Source organism: Diabrotica undecimpunctata, chromosome 2 (genome assembly GCF_040954645.1).
Source record: "Diabrotica undecimpunctata isolate CICGRU chromosome 2, icDiaUnde3, whole genome shotgun sequence".
Classification (NCBI taxonomy): Eukaryota; Metazoa; Arthropoda; class Insecta; order Coleoptera; family Chrysomelidae; genus Diabrotica; species Diabrotica undecimpunctata.
Window position 1 is genome coordinate 87,416,217 of NC_092804.1, and position 14,810 is coordinate 87,431,026.

The window sequence follows — 14,810 nt, forward strand, 5'->3', positions numbered from 1 at the left end:
AAGGTGTTACAGAAGCGACCGATTTCGAGGCTTACAATATTTGCCTCATCCTCAGACAAAGCAAAGAGTTTGTTTTGTTAAAAAACAATAATATAGATATCGGCAATAAGAAGTTTTCCACTTACATCCAGGGTACTGTCTGTCTTCATCTTTTCCTTTATGACACTATCTATTGTAGTGAGGTGATATGTTGATCATAATATATGTTGTAAATACCATACTGCGCAATAGTTGGACAAATTAATAAACATGGAAACTTGCACCAAGTTGCTATTATCAGTTTTTCATACGTTTATTAATGTTTAATAAACTTTATTTATTGTGTTTATTCTTTAAAAAGGCAATTTTAATCCCTAGCTAAGTGTCCATAGCCCGTGACTATGGCCACCGACAGAGAACCTTACTCCCTTAGGTCATTCCAAGCGACGGATAGAGCGGTTAACATGCCTTCTCCCTCTCCAGAAGGAGATGGGAGTTATACAAGTTACCGACACTGCTGTCGCTGAGGTTGATCTACGGGAGGCTGTGGATCACCACCAGTCGCTCTGTCCGCTGAGGCAGACGATCGGAGAAGTCTCTGTGTGTCCATATTAACTACAACAAAATGATAAACAGAGGGAAAAGGAAGAACAAGAAAATCAGAAGACGGTTTTCTTTATTTATTAAAAGTCGACGCGTCGGGGTCAGTTCGACAAGGATTTCCCTATACTGAGTGTATATCGACGGTCTTCTCTGGACGACGTGTGCGACCAAGCTATATGGATGGATGCACGCCTCGTGCTTGCACGGAGTCAGCCACTTATAATACGAGTTATTTTAGTTTGGATCTCGGAGATAGAGATATCTCGGGGACCGTCTTAATAACCGTATAAAATGGTATCTGACTCGCTATTCAAGCTTGTTGAGGACGTGCTTGTTGCTAAGCTGATAAGGCAGAGCAGAAAACGCGAACTAACCTCAAGCACGCCGCGTGAGAGGACCTGAGAGGTACCTAAAACAAAAGGGTCAGAATATGGGAAATAATAGATGTTAACATAAAATAGTAAGTAGGTAAAAATGAAAGTAAAAATTAATGAATGTTCTGAAAGAGAGAATAACAGTGGGTTATCAATAAATATACGCACAAATATATATATATATATATATATATATATATATATATATATATATATATATATATATATATATATATATATATATATATATATATATATATATATATATATATAAGTACAACTAGGATAAGATAATAAGCTGTAAGAGAGAATAATATTAGTAAAAAAGCGATAGGCCGCAAAGGAAATGGCAATACATAAAATATCTGTGGCAACGAAGTTGCAACAAAGCAATTACACACAAATAAGTAGCAAATACCAATATAAAATAGCAATATCGAAATAACACAAATACAAGTATCAAACGTAACCTAAAAAGTAATAGATTTGGTAAAATAAGATATACAGTATAAGACACAATAAAATGGAAATATCGCTGTAAGAAAAGGAATAAAATAAAACCAACTAATATTCGGAAGAATATTAGACTATTACCAAGCAGGAACAGTGATGCAGAAGGGAAGTCTAATTCCCTTCCAGTGGTAGGAGTATAAGAGAAACTAGTTATTTAACGTGGTAAGGTATTCCCCAACCAGAGGTCTTAGCTAGTCGTCAGAGTCGTCAGGCTCTTCTCACCTTCGATGTTGTGTTTTCTTAGGAACCGTTCCCAGGCATCGGTTCGGAATTGGACGGCGTTGTCCGTGATTATTGTCGAAGGTCTGCCCCATCTGTTGCAAACTTCTTCTTGTAGGAAGTTTATGATTTGTTTGCTTTTTGCGACGGGAGTACATCTGTATTCTAGCCAGTTGCTTAGGCAGTCGGTGGCTAACAGGATATATCTGTTCTTCGTGCCTCTGGCTACAGGGTAAGGTCCGAAGACGTCGAATGACACTCGTTCCCATGGGGCGGTCGGACTTCGTGGGATGATGGGGGCTTTCGGTTGTCTCTGGGCTGCTTTAGTGGTGGCACAAGTTAGACATTACTTCACGTGTTTAATGACATCTTTGGACAGTGTGGGCCAGTAGTACACCTCCTTGATGGCTCGAGTGGTAGTGGTTTCCTCCTGGCCGGGGTGGTTTGCCTCGTCGCTGCCGTGGTATGTCTTCAGGATTTCTGGGCGGAAGCCGGGGGGAACTATGAGTCGGAGGTTCTCTTGATCTTTGTAGAAGGCGGCATCGTTTTCGACGGTGAATTCCTCGATGAGGCATCTTTCTACGTCGTCTCGAGGTCCTCGTCGGGAGATTCGGTGCCATCGTTTGATGAACCTCTTCATTCCAGGGTGTACTTGGTGGTCTCTCTGGATTCTGTAGCGGCATATCTGACAGGTCGTCGAGGATGGGATGCGCCGCTCCCTCTTCTTCGTCATCCAGGAGGCACAGCAAGGGGAAATCGTCTTCTTGCGATTCGGTAGTCTGGGGCCAGGCGAGTCGTTCCACTTCGGCGTCGGCGTCGTGGTGTGGTTGCTCGTCTTGGACTGGATTGCGGGATAGGTGGTCTGGCAGCTCGTTGTCTTTTCCTGGTATGTGGACGACATCAAAGTTAAACTCTTGCAATAGGAGGGCCCATCGGGACAGCTTGGCTTTATCTGACTTGTAACGGTCTAACCATAGGAGGGCTCTGCTATCGGTGAATAGAGTGAACTTCTGGTCCTGGAGGAAATGTTTGAACTTCTTCAACGCCCAAACCACTGCGAGGCACTCTTTTTCATTAATGTGGTACCTACGCTCTGCTGGTCTCAATTTGGTTGAGCTGTAGGCCACAATTCTTCTGTTGTCTGCTGGTCCTTGGAACAATACCGCTCCCATTCCGATGTCAGAAGCATCTGTCTGTATACTGAACGGTTGGCTGGCATCTGGCCGTTTTAGTTCCAAGTTTCCGGATATGGCATTTTTAATTCGTGTAAATGCCTCCTCGGCTTGTTGGTTCCATTTGAATTTTTTGTTACCGGCTGTCAGGTCGGTTAATGGAGTGACCATCGTGGCAAAGTCCGGGATGAAGTCACGTAACCAGCTTGCTGTACCTATGAAACTTCTGGCTTGTTTCAAGGTTCGTGGTGTTGAGAAGCCTCGGATTTTTTCGCAGTGTTTGTGCAGTGGTTGGGTGTTGTCGGACGTAATTTTGTGGCCCAGGTATTCAAGTTCATCTGCTGCGAACTTGCATTTTTTCAGCGAAACCCACAGGCCATGGGTTCGCAACCTCTCCAGGACCAGCTGTAGGTGGCGTTGGTGTTCTTCCCAGTTGTTGGAGAAGATTATGATGTCGTCCATGTACACCTTTACGAAGACATCGATGTAACCGGCTAGGACCGTCGTGACCAGTTTTTGGAAGGCTGCGGGACCGTTCTTCAATCCAAAGGGCATCACCGTGAACTCGAAGGCTGACCCATCTGGAAGGCTGAATGCTGTCTTCGGCTTGGAGTCTTCATCGAGTGGTATCTGCCAAAATCCACTCTTCAAATCGAGGGTGGAAAAGATTGTGGCCGTGCCCAGTTCCTTGATGCTGTCATGGATTGGAGGCATGTTTGATACTTCGTCCACGGTGATGCCGTTGATTTTTCGATAATCGACGCAGAACCTTGACGTGCCATCCTTCTTGGTCACGATGACGACGGGGCTGTTGTAGGGGCTTTTACTAGGTCGGATCACCCCAGCGGATAACATTTCCTGGACCTCTTGGAACATTATCCGCTTCTTTTCGGGTTTACGGGTCTGTCGTCAGTCAGGTCGATCCGCATGGTCACGGCTTTCGTTGTCGGCTGGCGGATTCTGTCATCGAAGACGTCGCTGTAGTCTTGGATCGTCTGCTCGATGGTGCGGAAGGCGAATTCTGGAGCTTGGTCCGGTTGGAGCTTCTGAGTCAGGGTGCTGCTTTTCGTTGTCTTCGGAGACTCCCAGTATAGCGTTCGGCGGCTCTGGATCCCAGCATGCAGACACTTCCGGGGTATGTCTACTAGGACTTCCTCTTGTTTGAGCCACGGCATGCCCAACACTAGGTCGTGGTGGAGTTGCTCGACTACTATGCATTTGACTCTGGACTTGAAGCTGTTAGTGAACCGGATGTCCACCTCTGTTGTCCCTAGACTACGGGACGTGTGGCCTTCGCACGCCAGCCGGACTGTTGATGGACTGCCTCGTATCTCTTCCCTCTGGACCAGGTTGACGCTGACAAAACTTGCCGATGCACCAGTGTCGACTAGTGCGCTGATCCGTCTGCTGTTGATTTCTGCGGAAATCTTCGGGAGATGAGCTGAGGTAGGTTTGTGTTCCATCGGGTTCAGCTGGGGCACTACTTCGGTTGAGGTCCTTAGTTGAGTGTGCCCCTGTTTTCGTTTCCCTGGTTCTGGTCCTGGGTACGGGGTCTGGGCACTGGACGGTTCTGTTGGCGGTTGCTGGGGCCTCGGTTCCGCCAGTCGTCGATTGTTTCCGATGATCTCGGGGTTTGTTGGCCTCGTGGTGGATTGTCGGATCGATTCGACGTCTGGGTGGTGGATGTGTTGGCGGCTAGACGGTGGTCGAGTTCTAGCTCGTCTGCGGCACGTCTGAGGTCTTCTTCCGTCCTAGGGGTTGCTATCCGCATGTGTTTACGGATTTCTGGCTTGAGTTGGTCGACAATTATGCGGCATCGTTTCTCTTCGGAGACTTCCGGGGCTACTCTCCGGAACAGGGCCATCTTCTTCGAGATGAATTCGGCTGCTGTCTCTTTCTTCTGCCATTGACCATACAGCTTGGCTAGTAACTTTGTTATCTGTGAAGAATGACTGAAATGATCAATCAGACGGGTGAAAAACGTACCGTGATCGAGTCTAGGGTTCGCATGGTCTTCGGCCCACGTGGCTGCATCACCGGTCAGTCCTTCTTCGAGGATGTATGCTGTCCAATGTTTCTCGTCTAATCCCATGTTTTGTAAGTGGTCCGTGGCCCCCTCTGTCTCTCCGCCTGAGAATTTTTGCAGGGTCGGTCTCCATCTGGGCTGTGGTGTTGTAGGTGTTGGTGGAGTGGTATCGGGTTCGTTCTTTGTTGTTTGCGCTACCGTGAGCGCGGTTACGGCTTGCATCAGGGCTGCTAGTAGCGTCGGCAGCTCTGTCGGCGTGGGTGTTTGGGAATCAGTTATCCCCGTTAGTTGGGCGCCATGTCGATGAGGTTGATCTACGGGAGGCTGTGGACCACCACCAGTCGCTCTGTCCGCTGAGGCAGACGATCGGAGAAATCTCTGTGTGTCCATATTAACTACAACAAAATGATAAACAGAGGGAAAAGGAAGAACAAGAAAATCAGAAGACGGTTTTCTTTATTTATTAAAAGTCGACGCGTCGGGGTCAGTTCGACAAGGATTTCCCTATACTGAGTGTATATCGACGGTCTTCTCTGGACGACGTGTGCGACCAAGCTATATGGATGGATGCACGCCTCGTGCTTGCACGGAGTCAGCCACTTATAATACGAGTTATTTTAGTTTGGATCTCGGAGATAGAGATATCTCGGGGACCGTCTTAATAACCGTATAAAATGGTATCTGACTCGCTATTCAAGCTTGTTGAGGACGTGCTTGTTGCTAAGCTGATAAGGCAGAGCAGAAAGCGCGAACTAACCTCAAGCACGCCGCGTGAGAGGACCTGAGAGGTACCTAAAACAAAAGGGTCAGAATATGGGAAATAATAGATGTTAACATAAAATAGTAAGTAGGTAAAAATGAAAGTAAAAATTAATGAAAGTTCTGAAAGAGAGAATAACGGTGGGTTATCAATAAATATACGCACAAATATATATATAAGTACAACTAGGATAAGATAATAAGCTGTAAGAGAGAATAATATTAGTAAAAAAGCGATAGGCTGCAAAGGAAATGGCAATACATAAAATATCTGTGGCAACGAAGTTGCAACAAAGCAATTACACACAAATAAGTAGCAAAAACCAATATAAAATAGCAATATCGAAATAACACAAATACAAGTATCAAACGTAACCTAAAAAGTAATAGATTTGGTAAAATAAGATATACAGTATAAGACACAATAAAATGGAAATATCGCTGTAAGAAAAGGAATAAAATAAAACCAACTAATATATGGAAGAATATTAGACTATTACCAAGCAGGAACAGTGATGCAGAAGGGAAGTCTAATTCCCTTCCAGTGGTAGGAGTATAAGAGAAACTAGTTATTAACCGTGGTAAGGTATTCCCCAACCAGAGGTCTTAGCTAGTCGTCAGACTCAAACCGAATAGGCCTTCCGAAAAGGTGCACCGTCTTTTATCCCATTTTCGTCACCTTGGTGAGTGTTAAAAAGGGGCGTGACCCGTAACTCACCAATTAGAAAATAGGATAAACTCAGGGACCAATCAGAAGGCTAAGAGGTGAGAATGCGCAGATCTGACTGCGTAGTCGTCAGTTTCGAGCTGGTGACGTGGCAGATCTGTCGACACTGCATTAAGGTATTTTCTTCATTCTGTTTCAGATATTCCTATCGTTCAGACGTGTGCTTTGGTGAGTTTAAATCTGCGCTCTGGTGAGTGATAAATTTTAAAAATTTTGATTTCTTTGAATATTTTGATTCTTTCTTAAAATTTTGACTTTTTTGATATAACGTTTTTTGGAAATTTTTTTTTGGTTTATAATTTAACTTTTTTTGTGTAAAAATGTTGGCCGAAATTATCAAATATATTGCATCCATCTTGTGATTGATTAGAAATGATTATAATGATGAAAATTTAAGGAAAGGGCTGGTAGAGTGTAGAAAAGGGGTTAAAAAGATAAAAAATAGTATGAGGACTGCAAAGACGATGGGAGAGAAGCAGCATTTGGAAGCCCAGATGAGGCAGATAAAAACACTGCGAAATCAGTTAAAGGCTGAACAAAAGAGGGGGTCGGGACTCACACCTACGAAGAAAACTGCTAAACATAGAGTACAATGGGATGATTCCTTATCAGCGTTCAACTCAAGAATTCGAATTGGAGTCATCTCAAACCTCAAACACAAGGACCCCAGCAGTTACCTGGTAGATTGCAAGGCGCTATTCAAACGTAGGATTCAAAACGCACTAAAGAAAGATGAGGTAGTTAAAGTTAATACTGCTTTTGGGGGAGAATTCGAGATAGCTAGCGGAGAGAAAATCCTAAAAGACACCAAATATTTTACCACATCAAACTCACCCATATACAAAGATACAAACTTGGATGAGTGGTTCGAAAACCATGTGTCTGAACCCCTCAGCAAAAAGTTGGAGGAATTCCAAGAGAGAGATAGTGGCTGAGCACTAAAGGCAGTTGTTAACCTGGGGGTAAATATAAACAAATACACACCACAACTTGGTTCCTCTTACATTGAACTTCCTCCTCAAATAAAGAGAAAGGAAGCATGCGTTAACGTCAAAAATGATGACGAGGCATGCTTTGCGTGGTCTGTCATATCAGCGTTGAATCCTGTTGATAAAAATCCTCAAAGAGTGTCAAAATATCCGCATTACTCCCAAGTGCTGAAGTTGAAGGGAATACAGTGGCCAATGACGATGAGGCAGATTCCTAATTTTGAAAAACAAAATGGTATTTCTGTAAACGTTTATATTTTGAAAAAAGAAAAAAGGAATTTCACAACCCTCCCAACTTATTTAACTAAAAACAAGAAGGATAAACATGTGAATCTGCTTCTTGTTCAAGATAAATACGATGATGTAGAAGGTCCTATTAGATACCATTACGTTTGGATAAAAAGCATGTCCCGCCTCCTCTCCAAGCAACTTAGCAAATGTGATGGAGCAAAATATTTCTGCGATGCCTGCCTCCATTACTTTCGATCGCAAGAAAAGTTAAATATTCATAAGGCATGCTGCAGCGGCCGATCAGATCTTATATGTGATAGATGCCTACAACCGTTTTCATCATCTACTCAGCTAGAAGCTCACACGGTAGATTGCATAAGAATTAATGAAACAGCCATTAAAATGCCCGAGGAAAGCAACAACAAGAGCATATTCCTGTAGCAGTTGGGTACTTCTTTAAATGCTCGTATGATAATGCGCTCTCTTTTTACAAATCGTATAGAGGAAAAGATTGTATGCGGTGGTTTGTAGATGAACTTAATCAGCTTGCTGAGGATGTTTCTACAGTGTTTTTGTGTCCATATGATATAAATACGACAACTCAGCAAGAGAGTGATTTTCATGCAGCCACTCATTATCATATCTGCGAGCAACGCTTCTCTCGTGAAGATAAGAAAGTTCGAGACCATGATCACTTTATTCCTGGCAATAATTATCGCGGCGCAGCTCACGAAGGGTGTAACATTAATTACAAAGATGCTCATACAATTCCAATAATATTTCATAATCTCTCCGGATATGACGCACATTTTATTATTAACGATATTGCTACACACATCAAAGGTCCCGTAGATCTTCTTCCTATTACTTAGGAAAAATACATTTCTTTTACAAAACATATTGATGATGCTCGAATTAAATTCCGTTTTATCGATAGTTATCGATTTATGTCTTCTTCTCTTGATAAATTAGCTTCTTACCTAACCGAGTTTCCTAATCTCAAGTCCCAATATACTTCGCTTCCTGAGGAAAATTTCCATCTTTTAACTAAAAAAGGTATCATGCCATATGATTATATAGATTCATTTAAAAAATTCTATGAGACTTCTTTGCCTCCTATTGAGTCTTTTTACAATAAACTTGAAGATAAGCCATGTCCTCGTCGACATTATCGTCGCGCTCAAGAAGTCTGGTCGTCATTCAATTGTGCAACTCTCGGGGATTATGTCGATTTATATATGAAAACTGACATTCTACTTCTTGCAGATATCTTTGAGCGATTCCGATCCAGCTCTCTTCGAACTTATAATCTTGACCCTGCTCACTATTATACTTTACCTGGTTTTACGTGGGATGCAATGCTTAAATATACAGGTCAAGAACTGGAGCTTTTAACCGATCCTGACATTCATTTGTTTGTTGAACGTGGTATTCGTGGTGGTCTTAGTCAAGTTTGTAGTAAACGTCGATCTCGCGCTAACAATCCATACATCGACAACTATGACCCATCTAAACCGAAAACGTTTCTTATGTACTTTGACGTTAATAATCAGTATGGTTGGGCAATGTCTCAATATCTTCCGTATGGAGGTTTCGAGTGGGTCGATACCAATACTGACGTCCTTTCCATTGCTGACGATGCTTCTGAAGGGTACATTCTCGAGGTTGATCTGGAGTACCCTCAACATCTTCATGATCGTCATAAAGATATCCCGTTTTGTCCTGAGTCTTTAAATCCTAAGACTATGCTTCCTCCTAAGCGTCCACGAGAGCAGACTAAATTAATGGCCACCCTACATGATAAAGGAAGATATGTAAATACATTATAGAGCACTAAAACAGGCGCTTGCCTGTTTTAGTGCTCTATTTCTATTTCAATACATAGAGTATTGAAATTCAGACAGAGCGCTTGGCTTAAGCCATATATCGATCTAAATACAAATCTCCGGAAGGTAGCGAAAAATGAATTTGAAAAGGATCTTTTTAAGCTCATGAACAATGCCGTGTTCGAGAAGACTATGGAATCAGTGCGCAAGCGCGTTGATATAAATTTGCTTACTTTGTGGGAGGCTCGTTATGGAGCTGAAGCTAGAATAAGTAGCCCATTGTTTAAGAATGCTACGATTTTTAGTGAAAACTTGGTAGCTGTTGAGATGCTGGGAGCTGAAATATGGTTAGATAAACCAATCTATATCGGAATGAGTATTTTAGACTTGGCTAAAACGACAATCTATGATTTTCAATATGGATACTTAGCTAGTAGGTTCGGTGAAAACTTTACGACCTGTTATACTGATACCGATAGTATAATCGTGGAAATACGTGAACAAGACCCATGTGGCTATGAAAGAAGATTGCTACAAATATTTTGATACATCAGACTATCGTAAAGACAATATTTACGGTATCCCTCAGGTTAACAAGAAGGTGTTGGGCATGATGAAAGATGAGAATAATGGCCGCATTATGACCGACTACATAGGTCTTCGAGCAAAATTGTACACGGTAAAAGTAGCTGCCACTGAAGATGAGCTAAAAGAAAAACGTAAAGAGTTGAAAGACGAAGAATGTGAGGATGAAGAAATTAAATTATTAAAAATTTTAGGTTAACAAAGAAGGCGAAGGGGGCAAAGAAATCTGTGGTGAACACTAAAATTACGTTTGAGGACTATGTAGAGTGTTTGGATAACTTAAAAGATGTGTATGCTTCACAGAATCTAATACGCTCAGATAAGCACCATGTTTATACCATAACACAAAGCAAGATTGCGCTAAGCCCCAATGATGATAAAAGACGTCACCTTCCGGAGTCATATGATACACTTCCGTGGGGGCATTATTTAATCGATTCTAATATGGATGTTGATTAGATTTAACGCAAAGTAATATATCTAATATATCAATAGTCATATTTTAACATTTATCCTTGATGGTTGACTTTAAGATGGATGCAAATTGTATATTGTTATTTTTTAGAACTTGGTTTATTTATTACAACTAAAATATATCTGATTCAGAATTTATTACAGTCATTATTTCATCATTTCATTTCGCTTTTCGTTTTTATATTATATGATAATTGTGATAGATCTTAGTTTCTAATATATTATTTCTAAATCAAGATACTTAAGATTAGCACATTTAAAAAAGATGATTATTTAAGACCACTAAAAAATATCTGATATGGACCACTGGCAAATTAATGAACCGTTCTGGTTAATTCCAGAGCTATGTGTTCGTGCAGCCTCCTAAGACTATCGATAACTTAATGGTCTTCCTCGATTTAGATTTAAGTCAATTCTTTGATAGCCTGTCCCAAAACAGGAGTCGGAGAATTTCCTATTTTTAAAGATAACCTAGAGTTATTCACCCCCAATAATTCATTTGAACGCTATACAACATAGTAACTAATGAATTTACACCAAAGTATCGATGTCTTAACATAAAAGATGTCCATCAATAAAAGATGTCTACTAATCCAGTAAGCTGATCTTAATAAGTTAAGTATAATTATTAAATAAATTATCATATTATGTAAAAGAATTCATTCATACTAACTGTTTGTCCTATACTAACATAACCTCTCCCGGCTGTCATGTAGTCTTACCTTCTTGTTGGTGACTGCCGTTAAGAACAAATTTTTGTTTTTCAACAAATGATTGTTTGAACCGAATTGACTACGTACCTTTCATGGCATACTTTTAATCATTTTCATGCATGGCTCTATATTCGCTAACTTACTATCATTCTTTTGCTTAGATACTAACAGCAGTTTATTACTTATTACACTTAACCATTACTTATTATATTTAAGCATTACTTATTGCTTGACTGTCTTTGCTAACATTTTTTTGTAGTCTATGTAGCTATATATACTCTAAATTATGGTTGTAGATATAATATAGTATGCAGCTCGTTACTTTTCACGCGTTAGTGTGAAGATTATATAGTGGATGATTGTTGGTATGATCATATTGAAAGAATGGTAAACGTTCCTATTCGTTTTATTTCCAGCGATAGCCGCTGCTGTACGTTATATTCATTTGATACCTCATACGTAGTAATCGGGTTAATAGACCCTGAGATACGTTATAGTGCCGTTTTGGCATTGATTTTGTTGCTTGTTTTTCATCTCCATGTATTCATTACCCCTTCCTCTTTCATTTGACGCCTGATACGTTGCAATCGGATCAATAGGCCCGGAGATACGTTATAGTACCGTTTTGACATTGATTTTGTTTCTTGTTTTCAAGTTTTAATCTTGACGTATTCGTTATTCTCTCACCTTTCGTTTGACGCCTCATACGTTGCAATCGGACCAATAGACCCGGAGATACGTTATAGTGTCGTTTTGACTATGCCGCCATCTTTGTTTTTTCTCTCTACGTGTTCCCCGTCCCCTTCCCGTTCGTTTGACACCTCATACGTCGCGATCCGCCGAGCCAACGCCCCCTTTTTCCAACAACTCCTGTTACACTTTAAAAGAATTGACGCTATTTTCAAGTTTGAACGATACGAAAAGAAGAAGAATTCACGCTATCTTCACGTTTGGACGATTACGCCCTACCACCACCACCCCGTAGCCAAAACGGTGTTACCCATAGCTGCGCGAAACCCGTTGCGCGTACGGTTCCACAATACCTCATACGTCGCGATCCGACGAGAGGTCGCGCCTCCACCACGAAATGAGCCAAAAATGACCAGAATGGACCTTAGATTTTCTTATGGAGATTTACATGGGAAAATGACCTGTTTTGTGCTCGAACTGTTACTGCCCCTTTACTGATGTTGTTGGCACAAATCGGGAATGTTGTTGAACACAGGACTATTCAACCCAGTAAGGCAATCGATCTCTGGTTCAAACTAATTTACCTTTGGAGTTGCATAGATCATATTTTTTCGCCATGATATATTTTTTTTGGGCGTTAGCTCATTTTCTACATAATACTTATTGAGAAGAGCGGCTCTACTACTTTTAATGTTTTTTTGACAGACAGTAGAGGAGAAGGGCTGACGTTCGATTACTTCAACATCTAGTACCTCTGAAGAATTTACTTGCTCGTCTTCACTTCCTTGTTCAGGCTGCACTTCCTTTGAGGTTGTGGCAATTGCTTCGTCAGCGCAATCACGAAAGCCTAAATATACAAAAATATAATTTACTAACATTACTGGTATTGTCTTATAAACATTACCATTTTCTTCGTAAAAATCTGTTTCCCATCCATCGTCTCCGTCATCACTAAGAACTTCAATGTCTGATAAGTCGTTTATCAATTCAACAAGTTCGTCGTACGTCAACGGCTTTTTTCGACCAATTCGACTCATTGTTATCTACAAAAAACATGTTTAAAAAAAAATTAACAAAAAGTGAGGCTACACTTACCTAGTTCGATTTGACCGTTGAAACACAGTGTACACCATAGTGCACGCATCTTTAACTCACTCAAATAACAAAACAAAGTAAAAAATGCACCAAATAAACACTTTGTACATCACAAAGGTACATTTGTCTGTAGCAAAGAATTTTTCTAGCCGGTTGGTAAAATCTGTAGTACAATAAAACAACGATCTTTTAGAGTACTGTATTGCCAATAGAAGTCATCCATGTTTTCTGTAATATTTTATTTTATTTAATCTTTTTGGCGCTAGATCACAGCACCTGCTTATGATAAATCTATGGTATGTTTGTACACTCACATATACACCGGGACTATACCATAAAATCAAACTAAAATTTTGGTTGAGATGCCTTGAAAATTTTGTACGCTGTAGTGTACGCTGGGACCGAAAGGGTTAAGATGGATGTCGTTAAGATTGTGCAAGCTCCAAAAGTACATTATCGTGGTAGACAAAAAATTAAATTGGACGAGTAACAGAAAAATTTTGTACGCTCTACTATTCATTCTTTCTTTTTTTTGAGAATAAGGCGCCAACCCTTGAATCCCTTAAGACAAAGGTAATGGATAATGATCTCATTCCAAAAATGAGCGCTGGTCACACAGTATCTGTCAAGATACTACTATAACGAGTTATCATCAAGCATTTGTGGATGGTTTATCAACAGGGTCACGAGGACCAACGGGTAAAGGCAACGACTGATTTTCGCAAAAAAAAAAACGCGTAATTATCACGAAGACATGAACGCCCAATGCTTTGAAAAATGATTTGAATCCCTTCTTTGACGAGTCGAGCCAAATTCGGTAATAGTGATGGATAACGCTTCTTATCACCGTCGATTAGTAGAACATCTGACAACTATGACCACCAGAAAAGCAGATATACAGAGTTGGTTAGGACAAAAAGGAATACCATTTTCCGAGGACACGTTTAAGGCTGAGCTTATAAGTGTAATTAGACAGCATCGTGACAGATATCGCCAGCATGTTGTAGATACAATGGCTCGTGCTAAAGACATCACCATTTTGAGATTTCCTCCTTACCATTGCGAGTTAAACCCGATAGAATTAATCTAGGCTCAAATAAAGGGTTACATAGCTCGTGAAAACGTGACATCTAAAATTTCTGATGACCAACGTTAGAACTAGCAATGGAACGGATACGGAAAGAAGATTGGGCTAATGCCGTGGCACATGTGATCAAAGAAGAAGAGAAAATGTTGAAATTGGACGGGATGGTAGACACTGTTTCCGACAAAATAATAATAAACTTAACTGTGACTGGAGATTCCTCATCGGACGAGTCGCTGGATCCGAAACTTCATAAGCATAACTTAGGTAATTATTTCTTTGCTTTGTAGCTATCCTTCTATATAAACGGAATATAATAATTATTTTGCAAAGTTCTCGGTTTTTTTAAGTATTGTATTAGGCACCCTATAATAACAATAAAATTTTACTTTTTTTTGTTAGACAACTGTAAGATAAAGTTAAAGCCACGTACAAAGACCGCTTTGACATTTAATGCTGATAACTAGTCGACCAAGTAAGCGAAGCTATCTTTTACAACATCTTTATGTATAACATTTTACTGCTCTGTTGTGTCAATCCGCCCTGCTTAACAAGTTTTCGATTTATTTTATTGAAATAGAACCTACGGAATATAATATATCGTATTCATACAGTTAATTTATTGTTTATTTATTTTTATTTTAACGATTTTATTTAATGAATTTAATTTTTGTGAAGTATTAAGTATGTAGGTTTACCAACTAAACAAAGTTATGCATTTGCAAGAACATATTGATATTAGAAAAATAAG